General features: G+C 41.1%; 1 protein-coding gene across 13 annotated transcripts in view; it reads right to left on the bottom strand.

The window, feature by feature from the left end:
• The window catches only part of LOC127578538 (CCR4-NOT transcription complex subunit 4-like), a 122,225-nt gene that overhangs the window by 78,140 nt on the left and 24,029 nt on the right, over nt 1-20,056 (bottom strand). The window lies entirely within an intron of this gene.

Here is a 20,056-nt window from a genome sequence, read left to right as displayed (position 1 = left end):
TTGCACATTTGCGAAATAGAGCCGAAATTTGAAATGGACTTCAATACAGCAATTCTCGTGAAATTAAATGAAAAATGCTTTATGCAGTTCGATAATTCAGATACAAAACCTAAATTTCTGCACGAGTGATGGAATTTATTTCTCCAAATACACCATTTTGCACTAATTACTCAAGAGCGACTTTTCTGTTATTTAAGAAACCAAATTACTCCCCATCACAGAAACCACAAGAACAAAAGTGCACCACTAAAATCTCACTCCAATATTACAGCATATTCACTTAAAGACACTGGGTTGAATGATTGTGCATTTAAACGAATGCTTCCTTTGGAACTCAAAAGGAATAATTTCACACAGCGCCATTCTTTCTCACTTCATTTGCGACACTTGAATGTTCATTTTGTCTTGATTAAGGAGTGGGGCTGAAGATTAATTAACCCAGTCTAGAGACTTAGCAATTTTAAGCATCCCCACTTGAAGCAGCTGGGAAGGTGTACCATTCTACAATTTGCAAAGCACCCTAGAGTTGGATGGTCTCAGCTTGTAAACCTTGGCAAGAATCAACTCCTTTTCATCTCAGAGAGGTATTTCAACCTTTAAAGCTATACAACAAACCATATAGAAAGAAAGAATAAAGGAATGTCCTCTCATGACACCACAGCTTCCTTTCTCAGGAGTGGATTAGTTTGCCCGGAGATTTGTATTAATAATACTGGCCTATGAGCAGCAAAAGCATTTTGTTTCACCCTGCCAGATTTTTTAAGATTATAGAATAGCCTACTAAGTGGCTTGCACAAGATTTATACTAAACTTGTTTTGAAACACCGATTCTGCAAAATTAAATGGCGACAATACTGAAGCTACTGAATTTATAGTGTACTCAAAAAAAACTGGTAAAACTTCTGGAAAGCAGAGTTCTCCAGAAATTGGATGATAAGCACCAACATTCTGGCTGGAGGATAGAAATGAATTCATCGTGCTTTCCAAACCCAGTTCCTGCACCCAGAGAGCAACAATATTCGACCATTTTAAACTGGTAATTCCTATCTGTAAACAAAACAGATGTTTCAAGAATCAGTTTTTTTTTTAATCATTTCAGTCACCAACTGCAGTGTATTCTACCTCTATACATTCAGTCAAGGTATCATATACACGCCCTCACGCATCAGAGCATGATCCATTGATTATTCTTCTAAACGTGGCAAAAGATTTAAAAAAAATATACAGCCAACTGCTGACAGAATGCGACCACAAATACCCGAGAGACAATTAATTTGTTTTTGTTATTGAACAATGAATGAATACTGGTCTGGACACTGGAAACATTTGACTTTTCTCCAAGTTTCCTTGGAACCTTGCACATCTAAGCTTGGTTAAATTCTCCTCTGAAGAAAAACACCAAAGTGGTGCACCAGGAATACAATAATTGGACAACGCTATCCAGAAGGCATGCAACTTGCCCTAGAAACACAGGAGTGACTAATTCAACTTGTAAGAAATTATGGTTAGTTCATGTCACCTTCCTCTACCAGATGTGACAGATCAGCAAAATTAAGCTTCTTTTCCAATGAGTCAATGTAGAATCTCAGTTCAACTTGGGAACAGAAGACCCCAGGCAGCTTCTAGATGCAGTATGCTTGTGACTGAGTGTTGGCATTGGATGTTCCTAGCTTACTGTGAATTCCAGAGTCAGGGCAATTCCCATTCTTTTCCTCCTCCAGCAGAAAAAGACAGAAGATAGAACACTTAACTATTATCTAGTAGCTGATAAAGAGGGGTATTATTGAGGGTGTTTTTGTCCAAATGGTGGTGCCTTTACTAGCACGTTGTTTCTGGGAACTGCTATTTTGTGCTTTGTACACGTCACTGTCAGAAAGAAAACATCGTTCCTGCTAATAAGCGACAGAAGGCAGGACTCCCACATGAGGTGACGTCTTCCAAATTCTGACAGATCACCTTTATCCTCAGCCTGGGAAATAAAACTTCAATGCAGTGGGGATGGCTTTTCCATCTTAGTATCAGATTTCTTTCTTCCCCAACCACCCACCCCCTCCACCCCAGATGTCCCAGAGTTATATTGCTATCCAATTAAAATAGTGGACCATGGCCTTAGTATACTTGCAACTTAAGGCATGAAAAAAAAATGCATCCACTTATTTACTATCCATACCATGCAACAGCTATGATGGAGGTACTGCAGGCTCACGCCCAATCTCAACTGCAGCTGAACCTCCTTCCTTCAGCCAAGCCCTCATCCAGGGGTTAATTTTAATTGACCCAAGCATACAGATTGAAATGCCTTTTAGTTGAATTGTTACAGGTCACATTTCAAAACCATTCCATTTTTTGACCCTTTATCACTAATGAATTGTGACTGTCACAAATGATTTAATCTGAAGTAGCACAAAAGTAAAACAATGTGATTATGTTTCAGCCAATTTAGAATCAAGGCAGCATCATGTAGTCTGCTTTAGCAGTTATTGTTTTGCATATACAACCCTGGAAACTTGTTTTGCATGCGTGTCATTACAAAGTTCTCTATTTGTCTCCATCACACATGTTGAGGTCTAAGCTACAGTTTGTGTCACATTTCCACAGTCAGGAGAAATAAACCCAGATCACAGCCTACTTTTTCTTTCCTCCTTCCCCCAATAGCACCAGGAACTGTACTGTAATGCAGGGTCCTTGCCTTTTCTGGAGCATGATATTTTTAGTTTCGCTTGCAGAGTTAGTACAGAAAATAGACCACTTCCACTGATGTAAGCAAGTTCCAGTTTATACTTCAGTGAGTCAGCATTTCCTCTTCAAAGCCACCAAACATTTTTTTAAAAATTCTTTACATCAACAAGCGGTAGTTGGTTTCAGCTTTATAATAGGAAGCAGGTCAGGCAGAATGCCAATACCAGCAACACGTGTCATTCCGTTTGTACACACTCCATTCTTAAATATTATTGCAAGTTGCGTATTTGAAATCAGAAATTAAAACAAGGAACACCAGAAACAGCAGATACATCAGCACTAGTCCAAGTTTTTGTTGTCCTATCCACAACGCAGTAATTTGACTAAGTTTTAAAAATCATTATCCTCACCCAAAGCACATGATCACCCCAGACATAACTATTTTCTGTGCGCATTATGGTTTTTGTTGAAGTGGATTTGCAAGGAAGTTTTGATGTCCAGTTCTCAGTTAAGATAAACACTTTGAGTGTACATGAAGGTATTATTGGACAAAATATTAAACCAACTTGTACTCCTTGTATTAAATCATGACCACATCTTCTCCTGGAGAATCAGGCATACAGATAACTCGCCTGCTTCACTGTAATAGTGACCTTTGTTTTGTGCGATTTCAAAGCAATTTTCCAGTACCTAACAAAGCAGCATTCTTGATACTGATGTCCAAAAATTGTGCAACAATAGACTTACAACATGGGAAACATGGCAATGACATCAACTCAACCCAAACATACCGGAACACCATTCATGTTCATTTGAAACCTGTAGCACTTTGGGAGCAAACTTTCAAAAGGTGCTGTTCAAAACACATGGCTTTGGAAAAGGAGATTCTGTGACAAGATTTGAATGCAGTGGCTGCTTTCACCTATCCTTTAAGCGGATGGTTGCTTGACAGCACTGAAATCCTTGGATAAGGGTATGGAAACGCTTGTTATCACTTACTGTGGAGGCTCCATTCCCATAAGAAAAAGAGTGGATCCTTGTGGTCCACACGTTGAATCCATTGGTGCCTGTTCTTGATGTCCTCACGATCCTCAGATGGTATGTCAAAGATGTGGAGAAGCACAGTTATCGTGGCATAAGAGCAATTAAGAGAAGCCAATGGGAGTAGACAAGGATGGCCAAAATCCATTTGCCATTCTATTTCTCCACTGGTACAAGTTGTGGTGACATGGTTAAACAGGGTTAACATGTGGCAGACCTGGGCATGAAACCATTTCCTACTCGTGATTGTCTGCCAAATTTGCGGAAAGGAGGGCCAGCAAACACTCAGCTGCCTGGCAGCCAAACGTTGCAACCCTTGTGCCCAAGCTGGCCTACACGATAAAGCTTGCTCAAACTGAAATGCACCTATGCCCAGGTAGCAAGGCAATAGGAAAATGAAATGGTGAGCAGCAAAAACAGGAGGACAACAGAACAAAACCACATGGAGCAAGTACGCTGAGACACTAACAACCACCTTTGAGCCTTATCCCAAGGCTGCAGAGTTGGTTGAAAGCAACCTAGAGGCAAGGGAGTCAAAGAAAAGCTTGCAAATCCAAAGCAGCCATCAGTCATCTACTGTTGCTTTGGACAAAGTCCCCACAGAGTAACAGCGTCTCCCATCTGGAGGAGGAGCAAGGAGGCCAGCCGAAGTGAAGTGAAATTAGAAGGTGGTAAAACCAAAAATGTGCTTTAAAGAAAAAAGATGCAACACGAGGCAAAGTGCTGGGAGCCACAGTACCGACAAACCTCACCTCTGGGAAACTGAGGGCAGTTACACCAAAGGCTAAACTCGCTAACTCTGGAGAAACCAGAATCAGCACAGCACCCCACATGCTCCAGCTCCAGTAATCTGGAAGCACCACTGATGAGTACGATACCCCAGCTGCAGGAATACAGACACAGCAACACAAGTATTCCAACTCCAAGAATCCACAGGCAATGCTGGGAAGTACCACCCCAGCTTTGGGAATCTGGAATCAGCACCACAATGAGCAAGGTACCCCAGTTCTGAGAATATGGACACAGCAAAATATCCAATTTCCAGGAAACTTAGAGAAAAAGATTAGGAGGGAACTTTATATGTCAATTAAAAGGGATGTTGCAGTTCATGCACACTTAAAAACTAATGATGTGACCTTAATCCCATTTATTGGGAGACATGATCTAAAGATTGGATTTATGTACATTTAAAAGCACTGCACAAATCAGATGCAACGTTACTTTGCCAAGGTGAAGCCTGACCTACTATTTTTGCAGATCTGTGGCTTAACACGCCTCAGCAATTAAATCAGCATTGGTTACAACAGTGGCCCCAATCAATCTGGTCAAGAAGCAATGTTAACCATTCCTCTGGCCTGGATCTTCTGCCGCAGGAAGGGGGAACTTCACCGTTGAAGTCAGAGGCAGTCCACATAGACACATCTATGTGTCTATATCTATCTCCACATAGACAATGTAACGTATAAAGACACTCCACTCAAGCACAACAATGTGTATGCCCCTGTTGAGTGCAAGGCTGGTAATTTTCCAGCAGCTCTCACTAATATTGGTGATTTATCAGTCAGTCATACTCTCCAAAAATTCTATCCATATGAATCATCCATCCCCAATAAATTTGATCAAGTTGCATTATTATAAATGCATTCAAACTCTAATTGTCAAATGTAATTGCCTTCCATTTCCACAAATCCTTAATGCTGTTGAATTAAAGATTATTTGGAAGTGACAATTGATACCTTGGTTGAGAAAGAATGTGCATGGTGAAAAAGAATAATGAGGCCACTTGAGGCTACTTTACCATTTATTGAGATAATGCTGATCCGAACTTGGTCTAACCCTCACTTTCTTGCCTGTTCCCCATAACCCTTGATTTACCCGAGATATATTCAATATAAAGCAGATTTTAAATGATTCAGCATTCACAGTTCTCTTCCCATGCCCCAACTCCACGAGATTCACAACTTTCAGGCAAACTTCACTACATCCACGCCCTTTCATTCCAGATTCCACTGCCAGAGGAACATCCTATCAGCTTTGTCAATGTTTCCTCAGGACGTTTGTTTCTACATCATTGTTCAGAATTCAAAAGACCTGCTCAATTATTCTCCACAAGGCCACCCTCTTCATCCCAAGAATCTTTAATTCCTTCACAGAAACCAAAACTGTCCACAGTATACCAGTCATGGTCCTAAAGCATTAAGACTTCTACTATTGCACTGGACTGCATTCCATTTCCAATAATATGCATTTCTATTTTTGTGTTCTCCACATTAATTTAATTTTCTTTTACAATGACACTACAATCTCCCCAAACACACTATTTAATAGTCCTCATTCTATTTGAAAACATTCTGCCCTCTTGTTCTCACCGAACTGGATAACCACACCTCATTATTCTCCAGCTGCCATACTCACTGACTGCCTCTGCCCTCCTTGGAACTTGTTATCCACAACAAAATTCAAAATAGTTGAGGGCCCAGCACCGATCCCTATGGGTGCCACGTCACATCTGCCAACCTGAAGATGAACTATTCGTCAGTAGTATAAAAACAAGGCTCAAGTACTCGGGTCAGGCACAATCTATGGAGCTTAAGAAATCCACAATCAACAAACTTTCACCACCTTGACCCATCGGCACCTGCGACTCGTTATTCAGTTTCTTGTCCACTTTTATCACAGATCTCGTCTTAAGTTTGCCAAATCTGATTTCCCTTTCATAAACCATGACAACTCACTCTAACCATCTGGTGGTTTATTATGTGCCTTGTGATCACTTCCTCAATAAATGGGCTCCAAAGCTCTCCTAGTGACAGTGACAGATTTTAAGACTATTTGACCCAGTTTCTAGTTTTCTTTCTCTCACTTCTCAAACCTTGTGTCGGGATCATCCAAGAATCTCGCAAACCCAAGATGAGTATGTGCATCCACCATGCAGCCATTTCTTTTAATGCCCTGGATTCAGGCAGGCAGATTCACAGGATCTGTCAGCCTTCGGTTTGCCTAGTAGTTTCTCATGATTTTAAGTTCCTCTTTTGCCATTTCAATTCTGATTTTTAGTATTCATTTCTACTGTGAAAACAAGTACAGAATAATTCAATATCTCTGCTTCTTCCTTATTCCCCACTTAATTTTCTAAATTCTGATTAATAATTCCAGAATTTGACTTCAAGCAACTGCTCAGCATGTGAACTGGACTAAATCCCTGAAGGTTCTCACATTGGAGCTTATATTACTGACCAAATGTCTCATCAACTTCATTCACCCACAGAAATTACTGCAATTCCATTTCATTAACTCATGTTTTGAACAGCCTGAGAATTCTGAAGGGCTATTAAAAATCCAAATTAATCTTTTTTTCTTACTTTGATCTGTTAATAACAGTCAGGTGTAATCTTAAAAGACTGCCAGCCCAATCATCTTTGAAAATTTGGTTTAATATAGACCAAGATGTAGAAACAGATCAGCATATGTTTCATACATCACAACAATGTCTACATATTAGCAAGTAATATGGACACCACTGATCTTTTTGTCACTGATGCAATTTCACAAAATAGATCAAAACAATCCTTCAAACCCAGAATATTTCAACTGAAAAGCTTACAATTTGTACTTGTACTTATTCAGAGTTCTTAAATACCCTGCTGTGTGCAATCAGCCATGTTAATTAGCCATTATTCTGCCTTGTTTCAAGGTAGAGAGCCAGACAAACTCACGATCAAGAGTATGAGCCCTGATGCAGGGCATCCACCCAAAACATCAGTAATTCCTTTTCTCCTACTATGGTCTTCAGATTCCTGTCCTGCCTCCCCAATGGTAGTAACAGAAAGAGGGCACGTCCCGGATGGAGAGGGATCCTAATAAGGGATGCCACCTTCTTGAGGCACCGCCTCTTGAAGATGTCCGATAGCAGGGAGGGTTGTGACTGTGATGGAGCTGGCCGAGTCTGCAGCCTCTGTTCAGTCCAGTTCTTCAAATTAGTACATTGATGTGGCTGCCTCAAAGACAAGAGAAATCATACACAAGTTCCAGGAAATTGTGGAGAGCTAGAGGTCTAGTGCGAAAAAGTTTAAAGAAATCAGCATTATTAAAAAAACTAGCACTGCAAAACAAAAATGGGAAAGATATATTGCCCCAAATATGACCACATGCATCCTAGGTTTATAAAGTAATAAAGATGGAACCTGGTTGTCTTTTTTTTTTAAATCCATAGATTTGAGAATGGTTCTACAGATTGGAAAGCAGAAATTACAGCTATCCACTATGAGAAAGGAGGGGGAGTAAAATAGGAACTGAGAGCCAAGTTCTGCTGAAGTCAGTAATGACTAAAATGCTGGAATCAATTACCGAAGAGGTAACAAAGCACTTTGAAACTAATAGGGCTGAGCAGTGTCAACACGGCTTTCCGATAAGGGAATAAATCATCTTAGCACATCTGCATGAACTTTGCGGTTGTAACTTGCAGTATAGTTTGTAATTAATGATGCAAGTTGGCTGATGATACAAAGCTAGGTGGCAGTGTCTGCATGAGACTGATGCAGAGAAGCTTTAGGGGGGTAAAATGATTTAGTGAATGGGAGAGGACAAGGCAGATGGAATGTTGAAAGTTGAGAGGTTATCCACTTCAGCTGGAAAAAAATAGAAAGGCACACTTTTTTGGTATTCTAAGGGACCTGGGAGCCCTTGTACACAAATCATTGCAAGTCAGTATACAAGGCTCAGCAGGTAATTAGGAAGTTTAACAATACCTTGGCCTTTATTGCGAGAGAATTTGAGTACAAGAATAAAATATTACTCTCCATTTCTATGAGCCCTGGTGCAACCACTCACAAAATATTTGCCCCCAAAAAATACTTACAATATAGCAAGTGCAGAAAAGGTTCACCAAATTGATTCCTGAGAAGGTGGGGCTGTCTTAAGAGTAAAGATAGAGTAAATTTGGCCTGCAATCTTTTGCTTTAGAAAGATGACAGGTTATCTCACTGAATTGTTTAAATTTTATTTTACGATACTTGACAGGGCAGATGTCGGTGTGCCAGTCCCCGAGCAGGTGTCATTAAAGTAAGGGATGAGAAGAAAAATTTTCACCGAGGTGAATCACAACCCAAGAGGGCAAACTGAATGCGGAGCATACTGGATACACTTAAATGCATTTTTCAGATATTGAGGGAATCAAAGGGTAGTTCAGGAAAATAGCCAAGATGGAAGATCAGCATGACCTCGCTAAATGGCACAGCAGGTACGAGGGGCCAAAAGGGCCTTTACTTGCTTCTATCTTCTGCAATAGAAGTTGTTGTGGGTTTCTCCAGAAGACCAAAAGGTCCTCAAATCTGGCTGACAACTAACGTATTTAAACTCCAGAGATTATCAATAATCAAACATCTTCATGCAGTGTGCATTTCTGTTTGTTTCCGAACCCACAGTCACTGTTATTACTATTTTTGGTCATACATTCGCAGTAAAGGTTTATAACTGAATTGGCAGGTCTTATTTCTTTCATAACGTTGCTGTGAACTTTCAATATTTAGTTGCAGCCTGGCTATTGGTCGATATCATTGCAAGATTCTGAACTTTTAGCTTCCTTGACTGAAAATGGCCAGCAAGAAATGTATTCAGGCATTAAGTTGCTTTTCACTTCAAATGTTAACTGAACAAAAATCTCCAAGTTACATGAACTCACACTCAACACAAAAAAATTAATTACTACATGGAACACCTGTCTGAATTGTACATGTACAGAGTACTCTGCATAACAGTAGACGCTACAGAATCTAGCTACTTTGCAGCAGCAAAACACCAAAGGAATCCCCAAAGTTTCACCTGATATTGATTCTTTAAAGATAATGGACACTTATATAATATTTCCACTGATTACAATTTCTAAAATTTTTAGCACTGCTCAATTTTAGAAAAATGTATTCCAAAATTCCATTCATCCTGAGTAATACACATGTGAAGACTGCCCTCTGCTGACCAATATCAGAATGGCAATATTTGAAGTATCCAATGCAATACCAAAGGAACAAATGTCTTTCTGGTTTGAGCAGCAGTGCATTATGAATGAGCTGGCACATCAGAGCCAACTTTGTTGGAATCAGAATCACCCCAGCACTGCTCGTGGAAATTTGGCCTACTGCGTCAGTGCTGGCTGTTCTCGACAGCAATCCAATTAAATCCACTCCCCAAATTAGGCACAACAGTCCCTTTCACTTGGAGTGTTTACCCAAACCACTCCAGACAATTATTGCATCCTACTGGGCAGTGCACGAGAGATCATAAAAAGTTATCTTGTACAAACATTTTCCTGCCATATGCCCAAATCTCTTCTAGCAAGTGAACCTTCTGCCATTGGAAAGACTTACTCATTTAGACTATTCAAATTCATGAGGTTTGCAATTATCACTCTTCCAAACCTCATTCACTGTACTCTAAAACACAAGTTTCTGAAGTCACTCCACATGGATTGAAATAAGGATTTCAGTTCTCTCTCAACACCTCGCCAATGACTGAAACACCTTTCTCCCCTCCCTGGCATTGGCGCCCATGTACGATCTGGCACCCAAGGTTAGCCTGCATTTTAGGAAAGCTTAGTACAACTTAATTCCAAGGCAGTTTTTTTTTAAAATAAAAAATAGCTTGTTCTGCATATTTTCAGAATCGTAACATTCACCTCAATATGAAGGCTGGTGCAGTGGAAAGAGAGTGCCAGGAGAATACACCTTTTGCTGTCCCAGAGATGGGGGTGAAAGTGAACGTGCAGGAACTGGACGAAATACGGTTGAGAGCTCGTCTATCCTGACAGAGGGGAAGCCACAATTTCAGACAAAGGACATTTCAGAGGCACCAGAGCAGAAGGCCTCATCATTGAAACAAGACATTAGTAGCTAGCCAATCTCTTGAGATGAAGGCAAAGGTCCAGCAAGCGTCAGAGATAGACCATGTGATTGAGAGCAGGATAGAAATTGGCAGCCAAAGTGATAACATCTGAGTTCTCTACGGATGAACAATGCACACCAAAGCAGTCGTCAGAGGAAGTGCTGGGGGAAGTAATCCCAAATTAGTCCAGAATGAGGACTATTCCATCTATCCAGCTCAAACTCTGGCACAGCTAGGGCCCATGCAGGTTCCAATAGCTACACCCTGAATCTGGAGAAAGTGAGTGGAATTGAAAGAAATTGTTGAGTGCAAGGACAAGTTCTGCCAATCAAAAGAGTATAAAATGGGTTAGTGTTGGATGAGTGTAAAAATGGTCGCTTGCCGATTGCTGTGGATCTGGTGGGCTGAAAGGTCCGTCTCTATGCTGCATCTCTCTAGGACCTCCAAATATTTGTTTCTGCATCCTTTCTAAACATGTTCTTAATATTGCTTCTTCCAATCGTTACGACCAAGATGTCACTTCACACAAGTTCCTGCACGTATTCAACACTTCTCCCAAAATCTTCTACTATGTTTATCCAACTCCTGTGACTTACAAACTTCAAAATTATTTAATTATATCCTGTATACTAAAATTTAGATGATCAAAAACAATCACTGACACTGGCAAGTAGTATTGTTTAACTTCCTTGAGGTTGATGAGCAACCGTTCACTATTACACTTAGCTTCCTATCTATTAGCTAGCTTTGTAACCCTGCTGCTACCCGTTTTTTGATCCCAGGAGTTACAATTTTGCTGATATCCATAACGTGGTAATCAAATGCCTACATATAAATAAAACACAATTAACATTTACTTCAAGTCAACTTAAATGCGATTTGCCTTTAACAAATCCATGCCAACTTTTATTTGCTCAATTTTCAAATAGCAATTAACTGTGTCCCAGATTGCCATCTCTGAACATCACATCAGAGATAGTGTGATAAAGGCCAGGGCCAGTTTGATTAAATTGGGCTGGATGATTCTTACATTGGTCACATCTGTCTTGCAGTCAACATGCCATTACTTGAACAGTTTCCTCGTGTACATGGTTCCCGTGAATAAAACGAAATTAAAAGCCTGCTGATCTCATTACTATAGAGGTACAAGAGGGCACAAATACCATTCAACAATATATTATTTTGCATACAAAACTTAGGAAGATGGCCAAATATTGTTGGTTCATCTTTTACTTCTGTTCATTTCATAGGCAGGACACCACAGTAAGCTTTGCACAAAATGTTGCCACCAGATCAGATGTTCCATAGACAGAATTGTGGTGAATATTTCGTGAGGGAGCCATTCTGCCCATCAAGTCTCTTTCAACTTCTACAGTTATTCTATCAGCCCCATGCCCCCACTTAAACCAATTTCAAGACATTGATTACATCCAACTTAGGAGATCTACATCATAATTATGTAACAAAAAATGCTTCCCCTCACTTTATCCAAAATTTAAATCAGTGTCAACTAGACTTTAAACCATAGCTTTCCCCCCCACACTTAACCCACCTAACTTGGTCACGATCATTGCTTTAATCCGTGTACTCCGTTACTGTTTTAACGCATTTATTTATGCAAACAGTCATGGGATTTTGATTATTCCAATGAACCCCAAGATTAGTAAAAAAAAGGACATTTTAACTGCAGAAGAACTTTACTTGTTTTTCACATTCCTCTCTTGGGTCATCCCAAGATCAAAGATTCCTCCTTAGAACAGCCCTGGAACACACCCTTCAGCCCATGAAGTCTGTGCTGACTATGATGCCAATTAAACTGCACATGGTCTGCACTCCTCCATTCTCTGCTTACTCATATGCCTGTCTAAACACTTAATTGTTGCTATTGTATCTGCTTTTACCACCCTCCCTGGCAGGCTGTTTCAGGCACCTACCAATGGGGAAAAAATCCCCTCACCTGTCCTGCCATTTATTGTATCAAACACCTCACACATCCAAATTAAACTCCATCTGCCATTTCTCAGCACCCAATTCCAACTGGTCTGTATCCTACTGAATCCTTTGACAACCTCCCTCTACTTACAACTCCACCAATCTGTGTCTCATTTGCAAACTTAAGCAGCCCAGCTACTTTTTTGTACAAATATCACGGGGGTCCCAGCACTGATCCTTGCAGACACCACTGGTCACAGACTTGCACTTGGGTCTCGTTATTAACCTCAGAACCCATGACCAATGTGGAAAATTGATGGGGCATATGGTGACTGGCATGGCAGGTGGGTGGATAGTTTGTGAGGAACCTGAAACAGGAGCTCAAGAGAGTCACAGAGATTAACAGGCACACAGAAAAAAAGGTTGAGGATATGTTCAAATCTTCCTTGAAAGATACAACATCCCTCCTAACTCCAGAGAATCTCTGGTCTGTTGTTTTTCCAAATGAGAGGCATTCAAGACAGTTTTGAGACCCTCAGGGTCATGCATCAGGTGCAGAGGCCCTGTGTAAATGTTGAAAAGGAGTACTTTTCCCAGTGACAGCATTAGTAATATTTTTCCTCTGTCTTGATACGTGTTCCTGAGGAAGTTCAGGTCTCAGGATCATCCAGGAAAGCAGGAATTGCTGCTTTCTGATGGACCACAGGATGTGTGCTGGGTCTGAGATCCTCATCTTCAAACAACTTTTTCCTCGATTGACCACAGGCTGTACTGATACATTGAAAGTAGTGAATGGCATCAAATGTCTGCCTTCAGTGAAAGGTAGCTCCCAAAATATGGGAAGTGGCCCATACTTCACTGGGATCTTTCCAAGAACCTTTATTGTTGGACGGAAGTGTGGTGCAGCAGGGGCAGGTTTGTCGAGAACCTTGGTCTTGCAGATGTTGAATACAAGACTCATCTTCTTGTACACTTCAGTACAACATTGCAGCCACTGAATATGTATGCTCAAGTGCAAACATCATCTGCCACTGAGGCTTGGTTCTGGAGTGTAACCACCCTAGCCTGAACAGCTTCCCCTTATGTCTAAAGATTCACTGAGCTCCTGTGGGAAGTTTGCTGGAGGCAAGATTCAACATTATAACAAGAAAGATTATGAAAGTGTTAAGATAATGAAGCAGCCTTTGTTTCTCCCCCCCCACTGGATTTAGTTCCAAATCACATCTCAGATAAAACCTGACCATGGCACCCTAAACCAGGATCTAGATAACATCATTGTTTGGTTGACAAATGGTAGCTTAATATTTAATACTTGCACGTATTGACTAAGGATCCACCATTGCCTTGAGCTTGAATTGTATCAGAGAACAAAATCTTGATCTTTATCGACCACAAACTTCACTGAACCAAACATGGGCAGCACGGGTAGCGTAGCAGTTAGCACGATGCTATTACAGCGCCAGCGATCGGGGTTCGACTCCCGTCGCTGTCTGCGAGTTTGTACGTTCTCCTGTGTCCGTGTGGGTTTCCGCCAGGTGCTCCGGTTTCCTCCCACATTCCAAAGATGTATGGGTAGGTTACTTTGGGGTTTAAAATGGGCAGCGTGGACTCATTGGGCTGGAAGGGCCTGTTAACACGGTAAATAAAATTTTAAAAATTAAAAAAAACAAGGGAAGTACTTTCACTGCAAACTCCCTTTACAATCAAGGAGTGTGACAAATGTGATAGAGTACTCACTTTTTCTCGATGAATTCAGCACCAAATTTAAAAATTCCCTCAAAAGCAAAGAATCTTGAGAATGTTGAGCAATTTAGTCATGGGAACAGTTAGCAATGATGCATCTAAGGGAGGTCTGATGGATGCACTAGAATAGATTAGAACAACACTGGTGGCAAGGAGGACAGAGATAATTAACAGAAGCAACCTTGTGTGCAGTCTGAATGACAAACCAATTGCCCCAGACAGCCTCTTTTGAAACAGCAACTTCCATGTGTTGCTGCTGCAGCAGTGAAATGAATGCATTCTATGGCAATCTTTAATCAATAATACATAGAGGATAAGATGGCACGGTATAAAGAGTCATTTCAAATGTGATCCACATTCAAATTGGGCCAAGATAGAGCTTGTAGACTTTTTGGTGGTGCAAGGCTTAGATGGCCAAACGAGTTGGGAGAATTATTTCAGCCACGTCTCTGCATTGATACTCACAGCGATCTTAATCAGACAGCAGAGTACGAACAGTGTTGTGCTATGGTTCAGGGTGCTCAAATTTGCACAAAGCATACTCCAGCAACAGGGAAGTTTTTGTGCTGCATTTAAAGTTATAACTGACCCCCAGACTATCAAATACAAATTATTTCAAGCAGGAATGTCTAATTTTTTTCCAAAAACTCCTGGGTTTTGATGTCTAACGGTCAACAACTTCATCAATTGCTCTTTGCTTTTTGCGGGAAATTTCCACTTTCTGTTGGCAATCACTTTGGCTGCTTTTCTTGTAAATTTGTCAATACACCTATGGAGAACATGTTTCTCCTCATTTTGTAGAAACACAGTGCAGGACAATAGCTTCTATTTCCTTGAAATTGTTTAAACTGCTGGTCAATGACCACCTGCACCTCAGTGGAATTAAGTGCTAACCATGACAGTGCAATGTCACTGGCTTGGCCTGTTAACCCAGAAAGCAATTCAAATCCAACTACAGTGGTTTAAAGATTCAGGTACTATCCTGGAAAAAACAAACCAAGATAAAAGTTTGCAACTTAACTGTCCATGTTAAAAATTCATCTGCTTTAAAGCCTTTTGAGGAAGAACGCTGGCTTAAACTGATCTGCTCTATCTGCAATTGCAGATCTACACCAATGTAGATTACTATTAAATATTATCCAAAGGAGAATTTGGGTATGTAGGCAAATAAAGAACAAGATTCACCTGCACTATCTGCACGTTTGTTGCCCATGGTGTAGAAGTGTGAATTTATCTACAAGGCTTCTTTATGAAGGAATAATTGCAACACATGGTAAACACCAACTGCTTGCAGTGCTGCAAACATCTGGTTCACACAACAGGTCAATAAAAGATGGATAAAGCAATTAGTGACAAAAACAAAATACAGGCAGTCCCCAGGTTACAAACACATGACCTATGGGCACACGTACATACAAGTGAGCTCCCATAATATGTTCAGAACATACATTCATTCCTATGGATGGTGGAACTAGTTTCCTCTCTCTGCTCTTTAAGTAACTGTTCTTTCTTCAGACTCATACTTTTGATGCCATCCATTGACACTGTGGAGGTACGCTGCAATAGTGATTTTTCCCTATTTTCTGACGTGGACAAAAATTTAGAGTTATGGACTTGCGTAAAAATGGAACCCATTCGTTACCTGGGGACTGCCTGTACCGTGGATACTTGAAATCTAATAGAAACATAACTTTCTGATAACAGTTCTGCTATTCCCAGTTATACCTCATCTCACAAGGGGCAAGGAGCTAGGGGCAAGAGATTAATTAAGATTAGAGCGAAGATAAGGGGAGAAAAACTTTTCATTGAGGCTCTGAAACTCTCAACTTGGGAAAAAAAAAACAAATGTAACCCTTGGATATGCAATTGAAGTGCCGTGACCTACAGGCCGAGTGTTGGAAAATGGGATCACATAGAGCACCCATGTTTTAACCGGCACAGCCACAATGCACCAAATGCACTGCCGATTTTCTGCAACTCTAATTCCCTGCCTCTAATAACAAAGTGGGATACATCTTTATGACTTCAGTTCAACAACCCAAAACAATTAAGAGCCAAAGTATTTTTCTCTGTAACACGGGAACTAATTTGTGGACAGCAAACTCACGAAAACAGCAATGTGAAGTTCACATCAACTGCATTAACGCTATTACTGAGAAGTAAAAATTGGCAATAACATCAGGGCTGAAGATCATTCAGATCCAACTGAATGCAACTAGGACCCCCGCTTAACAAGTGGAAAATGCATCTGGTACAGAAGATAATTGTACAGGAATTGTTCATCATTCAAAATTGAAGGCCAAAAGTAATACATCTCATGTATTCATAAGGATGGCAAATAACTTAAAATAAACAGTTAAAGCAAATGAATCAAAACAAATCTGGTAGATCAGAACTGGATATCATGATGTACTGTGGTGAAGCTACAGCATACTGAACCACAATCTAAAGTCAAATGCTGTTTATCCCTCATCCCCCCCCCCAGTGCAAGGGAAGCCAGGGAGCAACTCCCAATTCAGAGAGTATAGAGGGGAATGCCTGGAGCAGCACAAGATGCACCCAGACATGAGGTGACGAAGCTACAACTTAAAACTAAATGTACACCAAACTGCAAAAATCAACATGGAAAGACAGAGCCAATTGATCCTGCAACTAATGGATCACAAAGCGTGCAGTCCAGCATATCCAGTCATGAACAGTCGTAGGACAGTTAAATAGCTCAAGGAAAGTCCCCATCCTCAAAGACAATGAAGCTAAGCACAACTATGGAAAAGCAAGCATTTGCATTGTATTCAGCCAGAAATGCCATGTGGATGATCCAACTCTGCTTCCCACAGAAACCAATTAATTCATTCCCCTTGATATCAATATGGAGCACACAAGATACAGCAAACACTGACTGGATAATATGTAGCTACAATAAAGACTTGCACCCCAAAATTAATCAATCTTTCAGCCAAGCTGCTGCACTACAGTCACAACACTGGCATCCACACAAGGAAAATGATTTAGGTCATGGCCCACCACAAAGCATGACAAATCTAAATTTCTACTATTCAATGTCAGTTGACTGTCAGCCATTAGTGAAACGATGGAAGAGGTTTTTGACAGTGCTGCCTAAATAGAACTTAACAGCAAGCCAAACTAGGCAGTGAGCAGATTTTGCCAGGATCAGGCTACATAGCTCATCACGGCATTGGTCCAAAAATGGGCCAAAATGCTGAATTGAGGCAAAGCGAAAGCTCTGTGAGTTTTTGATGGAACACAACACCAAAGAGTCCTAGTAAAGCTCAGTCCACGAGCAGAAAAGGCAGAAACAGTCCAGTGGCTGGAATCATACTTCACACAAAGAAAGATGGTCACGGTTGTTAGAAGATTTCATCCTCATCCCAGAATATCAGTGCACAAGTTCTCAGCGCAGTGTCCTAGATTTGATCTTCAGCTGCATCATTCCTTTCATCACTAGATCAGAACTGGGAATCTTTGCCGATGATCAGTATGCATTGACCTGGAACTCTTACAAAATAAGGTAATCCATGCCTATGTGAGCCAAAAACACAATATTCATGCATGGACTGAACAGGGGCAAGAAATATCTGCAACCCTTTATCCTATAAGTATTTAAGATAAAGATGAGTCAATTTTTGCAAGATTGGGGAATTCAGGAACTGCTACAGAGGAGTCGCAGGTCAGGCTTGAGGGATCAGGTGCCCCATTCAGATTCAGGTTTATTACCACTGACATATGTTGCGAAGTCTGTTGTTTTGCGGTAGCAGTACAGGGCAAGACAAAAATTACAAGTTACAAAATAAATAGAGCAAAACAGGATTAACAAGATAGGGTTCATTGATCATTCAGAAATCTGATGGCAGAGGGGAAGAAGTTGTTCCTACAACATTGAGTGTGGGCCTTCAGGCTCCTGCACCTCCTCCCCAATGGTAATAATGTGAAGAGGGCATGTCCTGGATAGTGACAGTCCTTAATGAGGGATGCCACCTTCTTGAGGAACTGCCTCTTAAATGAGGGTTGTGCCCATGATGGAATTGGCTGAGTCTACAACCCTTTGCAGCCCCTTTCGATGCTGCACATTGGAGCTTCCATACCAGGCGGTGATGCAACCAGAATTCTCTCCACCGTACATCTGTAGAAATTTGCAGGAGTCTTTGGTGACATACCAAATCCCCTCAAACTCCTAACGAAGTAGAGCTGCTGGCATTCCTTCTTTGCGATTACATCAATGTGTCGTGCCCAGGATAGATCCTCCGAGATGTTGACGCCCAGGGACTTGAAGCTGCTCACCCTTTCCACTGCTGACCCCTCAATGAAGACTGGCGTGTTCTCCCGACTTCCCCTTCCTGAAGTCCACAATCAATTCCTTGGTCTTGCTGACATCGAGCGAGAGGTTGTTGCCGCGACACGAACCAGCCGATCTATCTCACTCCTGTACGCTTCCTCGTCGCCATCTGAGATTCTGCCAACAACAGTGGTGTCATCGGTGAATTTATAGATGGCACTTGAGCTGTGCCTTGCCACACAGTCATGAGTGTAGTGAGTGAGTAGAGCAATGGGCTAAGCATGTATCCTTGAGGTGTGCCTGTGTTGATTGTTAGTGAGGTGTTACTACCGATCTGCACTGTCATCTCCCGATAAGGAAAGTCGAGGATCCAATTGCAGAGGGAGGTACAGAGGCCCAGGTTTTGAAGCATGTTGTTTAGTACTGAGGGGATGGTGGTGTTGAACTCAAAGCTGTAATAGATAAACAGCAGCCTGATGTACTCCTGCTCCCTCTTGCTTTTATATTCTTGTGCAAGTATTAAACAATGACTATCTCAATCACAAAAGGGAGTCTCACCACCAATCCTTGATGTTCAATGGTTTTAGCATCACTGAGACCCCAACTATCAATGCTTTTGGGAGAGGGGTTGGGATGTGATGTCACCATCCAACGAACTGGACCAGCCTCAGAAATACTGTGATCACAAGAGCAGGTTAGAGACTGGCCTAAACTTCTGGTAGCATTAACGCTAATATCTACTCACTCCTTTAGCTTTCTTTGATGACTTGCCTTCTGACACACCAAAGTCTACTCACCACCTAAAATGCACAAACAGGAGTGTGACGGAGTACTTTCCATTTGCCTAGAAGTGTGCAGCTTAAGTTCCTTCCCATTCAGGACAGAGCAGCCCGTTTGGTGCATCATCCAGCCTCAACATTCATTCCCTGCACGAGTGGCACACTATTACTGCAGTGTATCTTCTACCAAATGCCAATTACTCACCCAGGCTACTCCAACAGTGCCTCCCAAATCCAAGACCTGCATCATTATGCAGAATACATGCAGCAGGCACACAGGAACACTGACATCAGACTTCAAAATATCATTCCTTCATGGCTGGGATCTAAATCTTTGAACTCCCCACTCGACAGTGTGGAATATTTTACTTACAAGGACCGCACTGGTTCAAGGTGGTGGCAGTCAGAGTTGGACAATTGTTAAGCCTCGCCAGGTGTAGCTATATTGAACAATGAAATTAACTGTTTCAAAGAAAACTTCAGCACCATAATTTAATCAAAGATTTTGTAGAGTTTCCTCTGAAGAATTATCAAGATCATTGGTAGCTTATTTTGATCTCACCTATTATCAAGAGTTCCAGAAAGCTGAGAAAATTCAAATTAACTGAACACATGTTGATGGGACCATTTAAAAACTGAATTGTTGAATTGGAAATGTAGCAACAGATTTTATAGATATTAAAATGGTATTGAACATGATTCAGTGTCTGGA

The sequence above is a fragment of the Pristis pectinata genome, chromosome 15, assembly GCF_009764475.1.
Source record: "Pristis pectinata isolate sPriPec2 chromosome 15, sPriPec2.1.pri, whole genome shotgun sequence".
Taxonomy (NCBI): Eukaryota; Metazoa; Chordata; class Chondrichthyes; order Rhinopristiformes; family Pristidae; genus Pristis; species Pristis pectinata.
The sequence above is the reverse complement of the archived record's forward strand: the minus strand, read 5'-3'. Positions and strand labels throughout refer to the sequence as shown.